Consider the following 16,635-nt stretch of genomic DNA (forward strand, 5'->3'; position numbering starts at 1 on the left):
AATAGAAATTTCGAAGATCCCAAAAAGTCCCAGATCTGTCAGATAATAGTATCAGTATCAGATTTGTAAAAAACAATAGAAGGCATGTGCAACAATCTGACAAAGACTTGAATTTGTATTGCTCAACTTAATTTTAGTGATCTGTGTAGAATGCAATTAAATGGTACGAAAAGACTAGATACAAGACTGATAAAACCTGAAGTTATAAGAATATCTCTTGAGATTATAGCACAAAGACTTCAATATCTTGCCAAAGCAAAATATATCAATACAGAAAATAACCTTTTTCAAATATATTTTAATACCACAATTCATTAACCATATGATAATAGTTACAACACAAATTTATAAGACTTAATTCATTAAACCTAAATGTTAAAAAAAATATATAAGACAGTCATTGTAGTTATTGGACTTAGAATTGTTAATATTTTGTACCTTCATTTTGATATATATTATAAACTTATACATAGCATCTGGTAGGTTGATATTACCAACAATTTCATCTAAAGAAATTTCATAACTATTTTTAAGACTATATAAAAAATTAGTCATGCATGCCTCCTGGAAATATATTGTTATCAAAAGCATGGTATTTTTGTTTATTTTTTCTTAGCATGCAACAATACATTATTTGTCAATATTTTTTTGTTAATCAAGGCAGATCAAAATAATTAAGAGGCACAAGAAACCGAATGAAAATTCAATCCATCTGACTGCTTAGAAGGAGTTGTGCTTACAAGAAAATGGACAAACAGACAGATTGACAGGGTGATTCCTATATTCCCCTCTAATACTTTGTTTGTGATGGGTATAATAAGATTAATGTTAAAGTCATATCAAATATATATATAGCAGATATTTCATTAAAACCTTGAGTCATTATGAAAGCCAAAGGATCCAAAATTAAACTTTTATATGATTTCAACAACATCTGAATTCTCAGGGCATTTTGTGTGAAACTTAAAGACTTACAACATAAATTCAATGATTAGTTTACCTACTTACAAAATTTTTATATTTTAAATAAGATGAAAAATGTCATTGACAGTAAAATCTGATCTGACTTATTTAACAATCTGTATTAATACATTGAGTTTTGATTTATACATTAACCATTACTTTTCTACAATTCATAAAAAAGTTGGACATAAGGATTGACTACTAGTAAATCAGAGGCGTCCTTCATACCTACTTACAAAATTTTTATATTTAAATAAGATGGCAATCGCCATTGACTTTAAAATATAATATGACCCATTTACCATTTTACAATTAATATTGAAACATTGAGTTTTGATTTTATACATTTACAATTATTTTTTTCTACAATCCATAAGAAAGATAGATATAAGGATTAACTAAATTTTTTTACATTATTTGTTCATTAAGATGTTGAGGAACCAAAGTCCAAGAAAAGGAGGAGAGCACCAGATAACAGCTGTAATAGAAAAGCTGATTAAATAGAACTGAAGATGACGAAGGAGAACTTACTAAGGTAATAAAATTAAAACAATGATCACAAAAAAATGTCTACTTTAAAAAATGGACCAAACACCATGTACATAAAATTACTGTATATGTTATAACATAATTTTGTCATTTGTTTGTTTATTTCGATCAAAACCGGTTTGAAACAAATCAAAAGTAAATTTCAAGATCTGACTAAATACCCATATAAGGAATTGTCTAAAATAAAAGTATGAAAATTACAAAGTCATTTAAAGACAAGCATTTCTCTATCATACACCAAAATGACAGAAACCAGCAGTGTTTGGCGTAAGTCCTGAACCAGACAAATTGAAAATAAAACAGACAATCATATGAATTGCTGCAAAAGACTGTACACAATTTCATACTGTACTTGTTCTATGAATGAATAAGCAAAACAATTAGTCAATTAATCTATCCAACAACATAAGCTTCAAAAGAGAGCAACATTGCGTGGACTTAATATACCTTTCATAAAAAGGGAGATAAGCAATGAAAGTTAAAATGCCAAAAAGACCATTAACAAAGCTCAATTATTAAAGAAAATATAATTTATATTGCTAAAAGAACATATATGCTTATATATCTTCCTAAAGGCCAATTGGTGAATGGTAGTTTTCTGACAAGAGCTATGTTTAAACAATATTCTAATTTCTGCATTGTAGGGGGGGGGGGGGGGGGGGGGGGGGGTGGGGGTGAAGCCTAGATCATCTTGAGATAATAAAACCAAAATCAAACAGAAATATATTTTACATTCCGTGATTAATTCAGTTTCATTGATATAGAATCTATATTTTTATTTAACATATGTTTGTAATTCCCTTTTAAATACAAGTTATTGAAGTCACAAAATATAAGTTTAACAAGGTTAATTTTTTAGTCATTAGCATATCATCTTGAGATAATAAAACCAAAATCAAACAGAAATATATTTTACATTCCGTGATTAATTCAGTTTCATTGATATAGAATCTATATTTTTATTTAACATATGTTTGTAACTTCCCTTTTAAATACAAGTTATTGAAGTCACAAAATATAAGTTTAACAAGGTTAATTTTTTAGTCATTAGCATATAGCACTTAGCTATTATCCAGTGTTGTCAGTGAGAGAAACTCACGATACACACATTCATTAACGTTAAGGGGGCTCGCGGGTCTAAATGATTTTTTTTATTTAATATAGGATTTCTCTTTATTTTTCTATAAATGAACTTTATCTTATACTTAATAGAAAAATGAAATAAAAAAATGGGGTCACCGTTCATTTACGCTCACAATCTGCCTTCGAAAGAAGCAAACATTTTTGTTGATGTCCTTTTTTTCCGTTGAACTAATAGGAGAAAAAACGGTAATATCGAAATCAAAAAAGAACTGAATTACAGAAATCGCTCAAATTTAACAATTATTTAGTTTATGTACAGCTTATTTGAAAACAACAATAAAAAATATAGGTCACCGATAAGTTAAAAAAGATATTTCAATTTTAATGCCAAAAAATGGCATTTTTGCACCAAAGGGAGATAATTTGGAGCTTTTAACATGATATCTACATTTTAAAAGTCATCTGGGGTCAACACAAATTGATTTTTTGGAACGATTTTTGTACCAAATGATAAAGTTATAACTATTAAAGGTTATAAATAAAATTTGTATTGAAAAATTAATGTTTATTTTTTTTTTTGAAAATCTTTTACCCGCAAGCCTCCTTAAGTTAAAATTATTAACAATTGAGCAAATACTTCAGTTTTAGTCAGGAAACTATATTTGTGGCCGATAATGTTGAACAGCAGCAAGACCGCAAAAATTTATGGTCATATAAAAATAGGGTTTCAAGTTTTTTGTATGTACTATTTTAACTATAATCCTTAAAGCTAATTAAAACAAAACTTGCATTTTACGCCAACATTTATAGTACCTTTAAACAAAATTTTATATAAGCTGTGGTAAACCTTTAATCATATATATTATAAGCTATGGTAAAGCAGTAACATACTTAGCATTTTCTGAGACTCTTCAGCTGCAGGGCTTTACAATGGTGAAATAATGACTAAAATATCTGCTGCAGGTCACAACTAAAAGTGTAGGAAAAATAAACTGCAATGAAAAAAAGTTGATGAATTATGAATCATTAAAAATATGATTTTGACTTAAACAAAATTATTACTCTAGTACAGGAGCCTGTAATTCAGTGGTTGTCTTTTGTTTATGTATTACATATTTGTTTTCCTGTCACTTTCTGTACATTAATTAGGCAGTTAGTTTTATTGTTTGAATTGTTTTACATTGTCATGTCTTGGCCTTTTATAGCTGGCTAGGCAGTGTGGGATTTGCTCATTGGTAAAGGCTGTACAGTGTTAATTTATGTGCAAATTGGTCTGCTGTGGAGCCTTGTCTCATTTGCAATCATACCACATCTTTGGTGTATAAGATCTTCAGAAAAAATTAAACATTTATTTTTCATTACAAGTTTTATTTATTACCTTAAGTAGTTGTTACTTATCATATGGCACAAACATCATTCCTAAAAGTCAATTCTTGTTGGCCTCAGCTGAAATTTAAAATGTAGATATCATTAATAAAGCTCCAAATTATCTCCCTTTGGTGCAAAAATGCCAAAATTGAATTATCTCTTTTTTAACTCATCGCTGACCTTTATTTTTTATTGGTTGTTTTCGAATATGCTGTACATAAACTTAATAATTGTAAAATTTAAGAGGTTTCTGTAATTTACTTCTTTTTTTTATTTTGATATTACCACTATTTCTCCTATTAGTTCAACAGAAAAAAAGGACATTTACAAAAATGTATGCTTCTTTCAAAGGGAGATTGTGAGTGTAAATGAATGGTGACCCCATTTTTTTTATTTCATTTGTCTATTAAGTATAAGACAAAGTTCATTTTTAAAGAAAAATATATCCAAATCCTATATTAGATAAACAAAAATAGATTTAGACCCATGAGCCCCCTTAATAGCTCAGAAACCACAAAACCTAGGAAAAATCTGATTAATTAAGAACGTTAAATAAACAGCTGCCCCGTAAGCATATGATACACCTGTCTCATTTTCAAAGAATAACGTTTGATTACTTCTCAATGTCAATTGATGAAAATCAAAAAGGAGCATTAAACAATAGAATAATCAATTCAACCAAGTTTAATGAGAACTGCTAAGGCATTTTTGAGATATTGTTCCTAAACTGGAAAATAACCCTTTTTTAATTGAATAAAACCCCACAACTTGGATACTTTAAATTAAAACTGTCTGTTGGTTGAGAAATCAGTAGTCTGATTAAATACACACCTGTTTTTCTGTTGGTGGAGGGATGATGATGCTGATTAATAACACACCAGGTTGTTTGTTGGTTGATAGATGAAAATCTGTTTCAGTACAAACCATGATATCTGTTGATCACGAGATATGGAGGTCTGTATCAGTACACACCAGACTATCTGTAAATGGAGCGATGAGGATGCTGATTCTGTACAGTCCAGGCTGGCTGTTAGTTTTTAGATTAAAAGGCTGTTCCAGTTTAGACCAGGCTGTCTGTTGGTGGAGAGATGTGTAGGCTTATCTAAGTCGATACTAGATTGTCTGTTGGCTGAGAGATGATGCTGCTGATGAAATTTAAACATGGTTATCTGTCATGGAGAGATGAGAAGGCTGACTCAGTTCACACAAGTATGTCTAATAATGAGATGTGCTAATGTTGATTCAAATCACACCATGCTGTCAGTAGGTGGAGACATGATGATGCTAGTTCAGTACACATTAGGCTGTTTTTAGCTTAAGAGATCATGATGTTGGTTCAGTACCCACCAGGCTGGTAATTCGGTATGTGCCAGACTGTTTGTTCGTAAAGAGATGCTGATGTTAATTCAGTATGTACCAGATTGTTTGTTGGTTGAGAGATGAAGATGCTGAATTTATATATACCAGACTGTTTGTTGGTTGAGACATGAGGATTGTCATTAAGTACATCCCAGACTGTTTGTTGGTATAGAAGATAATGCTAATGGAATATATGCCAGACTGTTTGTTGGTTAAGAGATAATGTTACTTGTTTAGTTTATGCCAGACTGTTTGTTGGTTGAAAGATGATGATGCTAATTAGGTATATGCCAAACTGTTTGTTGGTTGAAAGATGATGATGCTAATTAGGTATATGCCAGACTGTTTGTTGGTTGAAAGATGATGATGCTTATTCAGTATATGCCAGACTGTTTGTTGGTTGAAAGATGATACTAATTCAGTATATGCCAGACTGTTTGTTGGTTTAGAGATGATTTTGCTATTTCAGTATATGCCAGACTGTTTGTTGGTAGAGAGATGACGAGGCTTGTTCAATATATGCCAGACTGCTAGTTGGTTTAGTGTTGAAGATGCTTATTCAGTACACACTATGCTGTTTGTTAGTTGAGAGATGATGATGCTAATTCAGTATATGCCAGACTATTGTATGTTGAGAGAAAATGATGCTAATTCAGTATAAGCCAGGCTGTTTGTTGGTAGAGAGATGATTATGCTAATTCAGTATAAGCCAGAGTGTTTGTTTGTTAACAGATGATAATGCTAATTCGGTATAAGCCAGACTTCTCGGTGGTTGAAAGAGTATGATGCTTATTCAGTATATATGCAAGACTGTTGTTGGTTGAAAGATGATGATGCTAATTAGGTATATGCCAGACTGTTTGTTGGTTGAGAGATGAAATTGTAATTCAGTATAAGCCAGACTGTTTGTTGGTAGAAAGATGATGATGCTGAATCAATATATGCCAGACAGTCTGTTGGTTGAGAGATTATGATGCTTATTCAGTATATACCAGACTGTTTGTTGGTTGAAAGATGATGCCGTTTCTTCAGTTTATGCCAGACTGTTGGTTGAAGGATGATGTTGCTAATTCAGTATATGCCAAACGTTTTATTTGTTGAAACATGATGATGGTTATTCAGTATAAGACTGTTTGTTGGTTGAGACATGAGGATTGTCATTTTAGTACATCCCAGACTGAAAATAATGCTAATGGAATATATGCCAGACTGTTTGTTGGTTAAGAGATGATGTTCCTTATTCAATTTATGCCAAACTGTTTGTTGGTTGAAAGATAATGATGCTTATTCAGTGTATGCCATACTGGTTGTTGGTTGAAAGATAATGGTGCTTATTCAGTATATGCTAGACTGTTTGTTGCCTGAGAGTTGAGAATGGTAATTCAGTAGAAGCCAGACTGTCTTGTTTGTAGAGAGATGATTATGCTAATTCAGTATATGCCAGACTGTTTGTTTGTAGGATTATGACGATGCTAGTTCAATATATGCCAGACTGCTAGTTGGTTTAAAGATGAGGATGCTAATTCAGTACATACAATGCTGTTTGTTGGTTGAGAGATGATGATGCTAATTCAGTATATGCCAGACTGTTGTTTGTTGAGAGATGATGATGCTAATTCAGTATATGCCAGACTGTTGTTTGTTGAGAGATAATGATACTAACTTAGTATATGCCAGACTGTTGTTTGTTGAGAGATGATGATGGTAATTCAGTATATGCCAGAGTTTTTGTTGGTTGAGAGATGCTGATGCTTATTCAGTATATTCCAGACTGTTGTTTGTTGAGAGATACTGATGATAATTCAGTATATGCTAGTCTGTTAGTTGGTAGAGAGATGATGATTATAATTCAGGATATGCCATACTGTTTGTTCCTTGATATATGATGATGCTTATTCAGTATATGCTAGACTGTTGGTTGGTCGAGAGATGATGATGGTAATTCAGGATATGCTATACTGTTTGTTCCTTAATATATGATGATGCTTATTCAGTATATGCTAGACTGTTTGTTGGTAGAGAGATGGTGATGCTGATTCAGTTACTGCCAGACTGTTGGTTTAGAGATGAGGATGGTAGTGCAGTACAACTAGGATGTTCGTTGGTTGAGAGATGATATTCCTTATTCAGTATATGCCAGACTGTTTCTTGGTAGAGAGATGACGATGCTCATTCAGTGTATATGCCAGAATGTTTGCTGGTAGAAAGATGATTATGCTAGCTCAAGATATGCCAGACCGTTTTTTGGCTGAGATATGATGATGCTTATTCAAAATATGCCAGACCGTTTGTTGCTTAGGAGATGATGATGCTAATTCAATATACGCCAGACTGTTTGTTGGTAGAGAGATGATTATTCAGTACACACTAGGCTCATGATTGGGTGAAAGAAGATGATGCTTATTCAGTGTATGCCAGACTGTTTGTTGGTTGTGAGATGAGGATAATAAGCCAGCAGGTTGGTTGAGAGATGTTGTGCCAATTGAGTTTACAGAAGACTGTCTGTTGGTGGAGAAATGATGATGCTGATTCAATTTACATAACACCGGCTGTTGGACGAGAGAAGATGATGCCGATTCAGTTTACATAAGACTGGCTGTTGGTGGAGAGATGAAAATGCCGAATCCGTTTACATAAGACTGGCTGTTTGTGGATAGATGATGATGCTGATTCAGTTTACATAAGACTGGCTGTTGGTGGAGAGTGATGATGCTGATTCAGTTTACATAAGAGTGGCTGTTAGTGGAGATGATGGTGCTGATTCAGTTAAAATGAGACTGGCTGTTGATGGAGAGATGATGATTCCGATTCAGTTTACATAAGACTCGCTGTTGGTGGTGGGATATTGATGCCGATTCAGTTTACATAAGACTGGCTGTTGGTGGAGAGATGTTGATGAGGATTCAGTTAAAATCAGACTGGCTGTTGGTAGAGAGATGTTGATGCCGATTCAGTTAAAATAAGACTGGCTGTTGATGGAGATATGAGGATGCTGTTTCAGTTTACATAAGACTGGCTGTTGGTGGAGAGATGTTGATGCCGATTTAGTTAACATAAGACTGGCTGTTGGTGGAGAGATGAGAATGCTGATTCAGTTAACATGATACTGGCTGTTGGTAGAGAGATGTTGATGCCGATTCAGTTAACACAAGACCGGCTGTTGGTGGGGAGATGATGATGCCGATTCAGTTTACATAAGACTGGCTGTTGGTGGAGAGATGTTGATGCCGATTCAGTTTACATAAGACTAACTGTTGGTAAAGAGATGATGATGCCGATTCAGTTAACATAAGACTGGCTGTTGGTGGAGAGATGAGAATGCTGATTCAGTTTACATGAGACTGGCTGTTGGTGGATAGATGTTGATGCCGATTCAGTTAACATAAGACTGGCTGTTGGTGGAGAGATGAGAATGCTGATTCAGTTTACATAAGACTGGCTGTTGGTGGAGAGATGTTGATGCCGATTCAGTTTACATAAGACTAACTGTTGGTAAAGAGATGATGATGCCGATTCAGTTAACATAAGACTGGCTGATGGTGGAGAGATGTTGATGCCGATTCAGTTAACATAAGACTGGCTGTTGGTGGAGAGATGAGAATGCTGATTCAGTTTACACGAGACTGGCTGTTGGTGGATAGATGTTGATGCGATTCAGTAAACATAAGACTGGCTGTTGGTGGAGAGATGAGAATGCTGATTCAGTTTACATAAGACTGGCTGTTGGTGGAGAGATGAGAATGCCGATTCAGTTAACATAAGACTGGCTGTTGGTGGAGAGATGTTGATGCCGATTCAGTTAACATAAGACTGGCTGTCGGTGGAGAGATGTTGATTCCGATTCAGTTAACATAAAACTGGCTGTTGGTTGAGAGATGAGAATGCCGATTCAGTTAACATAAGACTGGCTGTTGGTGGAGAGATGTTGATGCCGATTCAGTTAACATAAGACTGGCTGTTGGTGGAGAGATGTTGATGCTGATTCAGTTAACATAAGACTGGCTGTTGGTGGAGAGATGTTGATGCCGATTCAGTTTACATAAGACTGACTGTTGGTTGAGAGATGAGAATGCTGATTCAGTTTACATAGATGATGATGCTGATTCAGTTAACATAAGACTGGCTGTTGGTAGATAGATGATGATTCCGATTCAGTTAACATAAGACTGGCTGTTGGTGGAAAGATGAGGATGCAGATTCAGTTTACATAAGACTGGCTGTTGGTGGAGAGATGTTGATGCCGATTCAGTTTACATAAGACTGGCTGTTGGTGGAGAGATGAGGATGCTGTTTCAGTAAACATAAGACTGGCTGTTGGTGGAGAGATGTTGATGCCGATTCAGTTTACTTGAGACTGACTGTTGGTGGAGAGATGAGAATGCTGATTCAGTTTACATAGATGATGATGCTGATTCAGTTGACATAAGACTGGCTGTTGGTAGATAGATGATGATTCCGATTCAGTTAACATAAGACTGGCTGTTGGTGGAAAGATGAGGATGCAGATTCAGTTTACATAAGACTGGCTGTTGGTGGAGAGATGTTGATGCCGATTCAGTTTACATAAGACTGGCTGTTGGCGGAGAGATGATGATTCCGATTCAGTTTACATAAGACTGGCTGTTGGTGGAGAGATGAGAATGCCGATTCAGTTTACATAAGACTGGCTGTTGGTGGATAGATGATGATGCTGATTCAGTTTACATGAGACTGGCTGTTGGTGGAGAGATGTTGATGCCGATTCAGTTTACATAAGACTGACTGTTGGTGGAGAGATGTTGATGCTGATTCAGTTAACATAAGACTGGCTGTTGGTGGAGAGATGATGATGCTGATTCAGTTAACATAAGACTGACTGTTGGTGGAGAGATGTTGATGCCGATTCAGTTTACATAAGACTGGCTGTTGGTGGAGAGATGAGAATGCCGATTCAGTTAACATAAGACTGGCTGTTGGTGGAGAGATGAGAATGCCGATTCAGTTAACATAAGACTGGCTGTTGGTGGAGAGATGAGAATACCGATTCACGTTACATAAGACTGGCTGTTGGTGGAGAGATGATGATGCTGATTCAGTTTACATAAGACTGGCTGTTGGTGGATAGATGTTGATGCTGATTCAGTTTACATAAGACTGGCTGTTGGTGGATAGATGATGATGCTGATTCAGTTTACATAAGACTGGCTGTTGGTGGATAGATGATGATGCTGATTCAGTTTACATAAGACTGGCTGTTGGTGGATAGATGTTGATGCCGATTCAGTTAACATAAGACTGGCTGTTGATGGAGAGATGTTGATGCCGAATCAGTTTACATTAGACTGGCTGTTGGTTGAGAGATGTTATGAGACTGGCTGTTGGTGGAGAGATGTTGATGCCGATTCAGTTTACATAAGACTGGCTGTTGGTGGAGAGATGTTGATTCAGTTTACATAAGACTGGCTGTTGGTGGATAGATGATGATGCTGATTCAGTTTACATAAGACTGGCTGTTGGTGGATAGATGATGATGCTGATTCAGTTTACATAAGACTGGCTGTTGGTGGATAGATGTTGATGCCGATTCAGTTAACATAAGACTGGCTGTTGATGGAGAGATGTTGATGCCGAATCAGTTTACATTAGACTGGCTGTTGGTTGAGAGATGTTATGAGACTGGCTGTTGGTGGAGAGATGTTGATGCCGATTCAGTTTACATAAGACTGGCTGTTGGTGGAGAGATGTTGATTCAGTTTACATAAGACTGGCTGTTGGTGGAGAGATGATGATGCTGATTCAGTTTACATGAGACTGGCTGTTGGTGGAGAGATGTTGATGCAGATTCAGTTATTATGAGACTGGCTGTTGGTAAAAGATGATGATGCTGATTCAGTTTACATAAGACTGACTGTTGGTGGAGAGATGATGATTCTGATTCAGTTTACATGATACTGGCTGTTGTTTGAGAGATGAGGATGATTACAGATTAAGAGGCCTATTACAAGTCAATCTATTATATGGAATGCATGATATTCAGAATGCTCACATACTTTGGAGGTTTTTCTTAAGTTTCTTTGAAATTTTTTCTCTGTAAACTTTTCTATCATTGAAGATTTTTGTCTTGATGGCTGTTATCCTTTTTTTAATTTCAATATCTTGAAGGATTGGATGCTTCTGAAGAAACTCTCTTACATCTTTTGATCCTGAAAAAAAACAATCTTGTACATTGGCATAGTTATTCATTAAGCATACAGAAAAAACAAATTTTGTTAGAATTTATTTTACAGAGTGACCCATAATGTGCATTTGAAAAGGCAGTGTCTATAAATTAATTTTCTACAAGTATTCAAGATCTCCCCAAAAGAGGCATGTTTTGAGAAACAGCTGTATTAACAGAGTGCAACCTATAAGAAAAATAGTTGAGGGCTAGGTGTTGAGCATCTTAGCTCAACTCAAACCTGGACAAGAACTGTAGGTTTGATAGATGTCGCTCAACTTGCCCTCAACTGAAGCTGTACATTAAGTTGAGGAAAAGTTGAGCAATTGGCCTTTGGTTTTCATATAGTTGAGCAAAAGTTAAGCATTCAGACTTGGAATTTTTTGTAGCTGAGGAAAAGTTGAGCGTTCAGACTTTTTTTTTTTTTTTATAGTTGAGCAAAAGTTGAGCAATTAGAAATATGACCTGGTGATATGAATGTTATTAGCCATCTGTTTTCTCTGTGTATGGTGCAAATGGACAGGAAGTATTATTATAAATGTACACAAAGTTTGAGGCAAAATTAAGGGAAGCACATATTTATATCGTTTTTCTGTATTTTACAAAATCTTTGAAATAAAGATAAAAAAACAAACAGTATTTCTTTATTATGAGATATATCAAATATTCAAGGTTTGGGTAACAGTTATTATTAGAGGTAAATCACACTGTTACAGTACCCTAAAGAACCTCAAACATTTAAAATTTGAACTTGGTTTGAGCATAGACATGGCAAACAAAGATGTCTTCAAGCTATCATGAATAAAATATGAATTTTACAATGGATGTACAAATAACTGTATTGACATTGAATAGTGCAGTATATTCTTCTGATGACATGACTCTTGGATTTAGGAATATTGATGTTTTAACATATATTTCTGGAAACATCTTTTGGTAAATACCTTGGATTAAAATTTCCACCAGATTGAATAAGTGTATATGCTCTTATAATTCAAAATAGTGATATTTAAAATGTCTTCTTATTTTTGAAGAGTGAAGAAAAAATTGAGACAATATATTTATGCATTAACTTAGATATTATCAAAATGTGTAAGACAGGAGACATATTTATTCTATTATTAAGATAATATGTTTTAAAAAAAAATTACTAATAAAATAAGAATATTCTAATATGATGAATTTGGTATAAAATTATAGATCCATTCTAATTTACTAGATCCAAAAAGCAAGGTTAAAGTATTAATGTAGTGTGTTGTGAGTTGAGATCTATTAGCAAAATTTTGGCTATAAAAATACACCATTTTAATTTATTTTATCTACAATGTGTAGCCCTCAGTTTGCAATTACCAGATAATGCCCAACTTTTTAAGACCTAGCCCTCAACTTTTAATGACCTGGTCCTCAACTGTTGGCCAGGTACCCCTCAACTCTAATTGCTCAATTGTTGGACACCTAGTCCTCAACTGTGATATTTTCTTAAAGTTGCTCACTAATTTACATAAAGTTGAGCATTACTAGTTGAGGGATACCTTATTTGCATGGCAAAAATCCAGGTAGCCCTCAACTGGCCCTCAACTATTTGCTCAACTGATAGCCAGCTAGCCCTCAACTCTTAGTTCAACTGGCGGCCAGCAGGCCTCTATGATACCCTTTTTTCAACTTGTCCTACCAAAATTTACTTGTCCTATTGATATTGTTACTTGTCCAAAAAATTTCTTTTAAAAAATAACCTTTTTACATTTTTAGTTGATAAAAGGAAAAAAACGAATTTAAACAATAGACAGGATTTGATGTATTTCTTTTGATTTGAAATACTTTTCAAAAATACGAGTCAAGTACAACTAAATCTAGTCATGTCACGGGACTAAGGTTCTAGTTTTTCATCAATGTCAGTCTCATCAGACTCTAAACAAGAGGCACCATCTGATAGGCCTGTACACTCATTGGATTTGTATCCTGGTTTTTTTTTTAAGTTGAAAAAAGTTTATTGAAATGCAATCAATAAAAAGAAGATAAGGTCTGATTGCCAATGAGACAACTCTCTGCAAGAGACCAAATGACACAGAAAACTATAGGTCACCATATTGTCAGTATTGGTTTTTTTTCTACTTATGATCAAATATGAGTTTGTGAATTTAATGGTAAATTAAAAAAATATTTTTGTGAAAAAATTACTGGTATGGTATTTCTTATAAGGATCAGAATAATGTAGCAAAATGAGGTACTGATTTGTCTTGGTCCCAAAATATCTCCTGCCTTGCCAAACTGTCTATCAATCATGTCTACTAAATATGTTTTCTCAGTGCCAAACTGTCTATTAAACTTGAGGTGACGAACTGTCCTGTTAAGTTACCTGATCTACAAAAGGCATCATTGATTCGGATCAGTAAATACCTTTCACCTGTTAAAAAGTATTTGACAAAGAACCAGTTGAAAATAATCAATTGCAAGTAAACATGTTGAAGAAAAAAGTTTTGCATTTAAATAAACAGAATGCAGAAACATGTCAAATTAATATTAGTTTTCGTGTTTTTTGTTTATAATAACTTTGTTCTTCAAAGTTGGATTACATTTATTTTCTGCTGAATAATTGTGCTTGTCCCGACGGACAAGCTTGATACAGCTTTTACCTGTCCGACTTTTTTCACCTCTGGTAACGGGCAATCGGACAAGCGTTATTGTCGAGGCCTGGTCCAGTTGAGCAATGCAGTTGGCTTAGTGATCATTTTTCTGTATAGGTTTTGTATTTGATAATCGATAAAGCAAAAGTTTACCTGGCAATGACCCTTTGTTGTCCAAGCTAGATGTATCTGTAATGTATCTCTTAAAATAAACATCCACTACTTTAGTATTCTCTTCAGTCCATAATTTATATTTTCTTTTTGTTCCTATAAAATATTCAATTACAAAGGTACTTGTTTAATAATTGTAATCACTCATAAATCAAGTTACCTAAAATCTCCATAGATTTTGGGTATGAAATAAATAACAATTTGAACATCAACCTTTTAATTTCCATGAATATAAATTCTGAAAACCTGCAAAATATTTATTCTAATTTTTAATTAAATGTTGATGTTCAAATTCTAATGTATATCCATATCGTTCAACAGCTGCATAGACAAATTCAATACAATATTAATTATCACTACAGTAGTCCCTCTATGAAACAGCCCCACCCTAGAACGACCACCTCCCTTATTGGTCCACGTTAGGCTTACAATTCTGCAATTATATGCAGAAGTACCTCCCATGTATAGCCAATTCCTTTATCTGGCCAGTGGCTAGGTGTTTTCATGCTAGATTTGAAAAAATTAGGCCAGCTAATGTTCTCATGTAAAACAGGCTTTGGTATTTTGTACAGGCACATAACATTGACAAGAAAGATACTTCCTATAGTTTGATAAAAAATTTGTGTATGATTGTAAATTCAACAGTTCAGGGAAACTTGTAACATCATTTGATGTGGGGGAAACATAGATCAATGATATTGTAATATATAGAAAATCAGATGGGTCAGCTATTCAAAAATTGCATCAACAGAAAAATTGTAAAATTGCTATGAATAATGATGAAACCAATAGGAAAACTAACATGTTCATGGATATTTAATTTCATGGTTTTGCCAAAGTCTACATTCACACTTATGGATTTTTTTTTTATTTGTTGAACATTTGATTTTGTGGATTACCTGTACCCACCAAATTCACAATGATTTGTATCCAACAAATAATAATGCATCCACAGAAGTTCTAATTGAATAAATTTGACAGGAAAAATTTAAAAGTTTAAAACAGAGGGAAACTTGTCAAATTGTTAACATAATACTGTGGATTCATTATTATTCGTTAGATACCAACTTTCGTGGGTTTTGTGGGTACAGGTTAACCAAAAATTTCAATGTTCATATTATCATTAGGCTCTGTATACAGAGATTGGCAAAACCAAGAAATTAAATATCCACAAAATTGCAAGTTTTCAGCAATCCACAAAAATTGATACCAACGAAAATAAATGAATCCACAGTACGCGTTTTTGCCACAAAACAAATGTCAAGATCTTGCAAATCTACTGCACAATATTGTGCAATTGAAGATTTCTTCTTCTGAATCATTAGACAGGAATTTGGAATACACAGGGTCCATTTTACAAAGTGTATTTTAAGAAAGACTTTGAAGTGAAAAAAATAGGACTTTAGTTTTAGCTGAATGAACAGGAAACCAGTTTATTCAGGGTCAGTTTACTAAGGTTTGACTGTATGAGATAAAATTATTATTGCAGCTTTAGTGTCACTGTTATAGAAAGTTACCTTTTTCTGCCTCAGGTTCAGTTGGAACTTTCTGAAGTTTTGCAGCCTTGTTATCATCATATGTTGAACTTTTCCCTAAAAATAACAATAACTCAACTATAGAGTATGATGCAATCTATAATACTCTTTCTCAGTCATAAGAACTTTCCATCATTACCGAACTGAACAAAGAAATAACACGATGGGTGTCGTATACGGTGCAGGAAATGCTTACCCTTCTAGAGCACCTGATTTCACTCCTGGTTTATAGTGGAGTTCATGTTGTTTCTTAATTATTATTTATAATTGTTGATGTAAATGTCCTTTGGTTTTGTGAGTCTTTGTTCACTCCTTGGTTTTGATTGTTATTTTTTTTCTTTTTTTATCTATATTTAAGAAATAAGCTCAATCTGGAGGTTTTTTATATTACTGCTGAGGTCAAACTCTAAACACTTGGAGCAAGATTGGACAAAATTTTCAAGCTTGAAATGGTGTGAATTTGGAATGTGATCAATTTGTCAAATAGACCTCTGTAACATCAGTCTCTGATTTGACACTTTCCCTTTGTGTTCATTGTTTCTTTTTGCATTAGAATCCTTGTGTTATCTGAGTTGTGACACAAGAGATTAGTTTTGACAAGTAATAATTGATGTAAATAACAATATTGGGACTAAATCATTAGACAGGAATTTGGAATACACAGGGTCCATTTTACAAAGGGTATGAACAGGAAACCAGTTTATTCAGGGTCAGTTTACTAAGGTTTGACTGTATGAGATAAAATTATTATTGCAGCTTTAGTGTCAAAGTTATAGAAAGTTACCTT

General features: G+C 34.0%; 1 long non-coding RNA gene across 3 annotated transcripts; it reads right to left on the reverse strand.

Moving 5' to 3' along the window:
- Nucleotides 1-2,182: 2,182 nt before the first annotated feature.
- On the reverse strand, nt 2,183-15,907 carry LOC134681045 (uncharacterized). Of its 3 annotated transcripts, XR_010100559.1 has the most exons (6): nt 15,831-15,907; nt 14,296-14,409; nt 11,352-11,504; nt 4,795-5,105; nt 3,974-4,041; nt 2,183-3,587 (listed from the first exon to the last, which is right to left on the reverse strand). It is a non-coding gene; the product is annotated as an uncharacterized LOC134681045 (long non-coding RNA). The 3 variants fall into 3 exon arrangements; XR_010100558.1 differs by having other exon boundaries at nt 2,183-3,565; nt 4,795-11,504; XR_010100557.1 differs by having other exon boundaries at nt 4,795-11,504.
- Between the last annotated feature and the right edge of the window lie 728 nt (nt 15,908-16,635).

Source organism: Mytilus trossulus, chromosome 8 (genome assembly GCF_036588685.1).
Source record: "Mytilus trossulus isolate FHL-02 chromosome 8, PNRI_Mtr1.1.1.hap1, whole genome shotgun sequence".
Classification (NCBI taxonomy): domain Eukaryota; kingdom Metazoa; phylum Mollusca; class Bivalvia; order Mytilida; family Mytilidae; genus Mytilus; species Mytilus trossulus.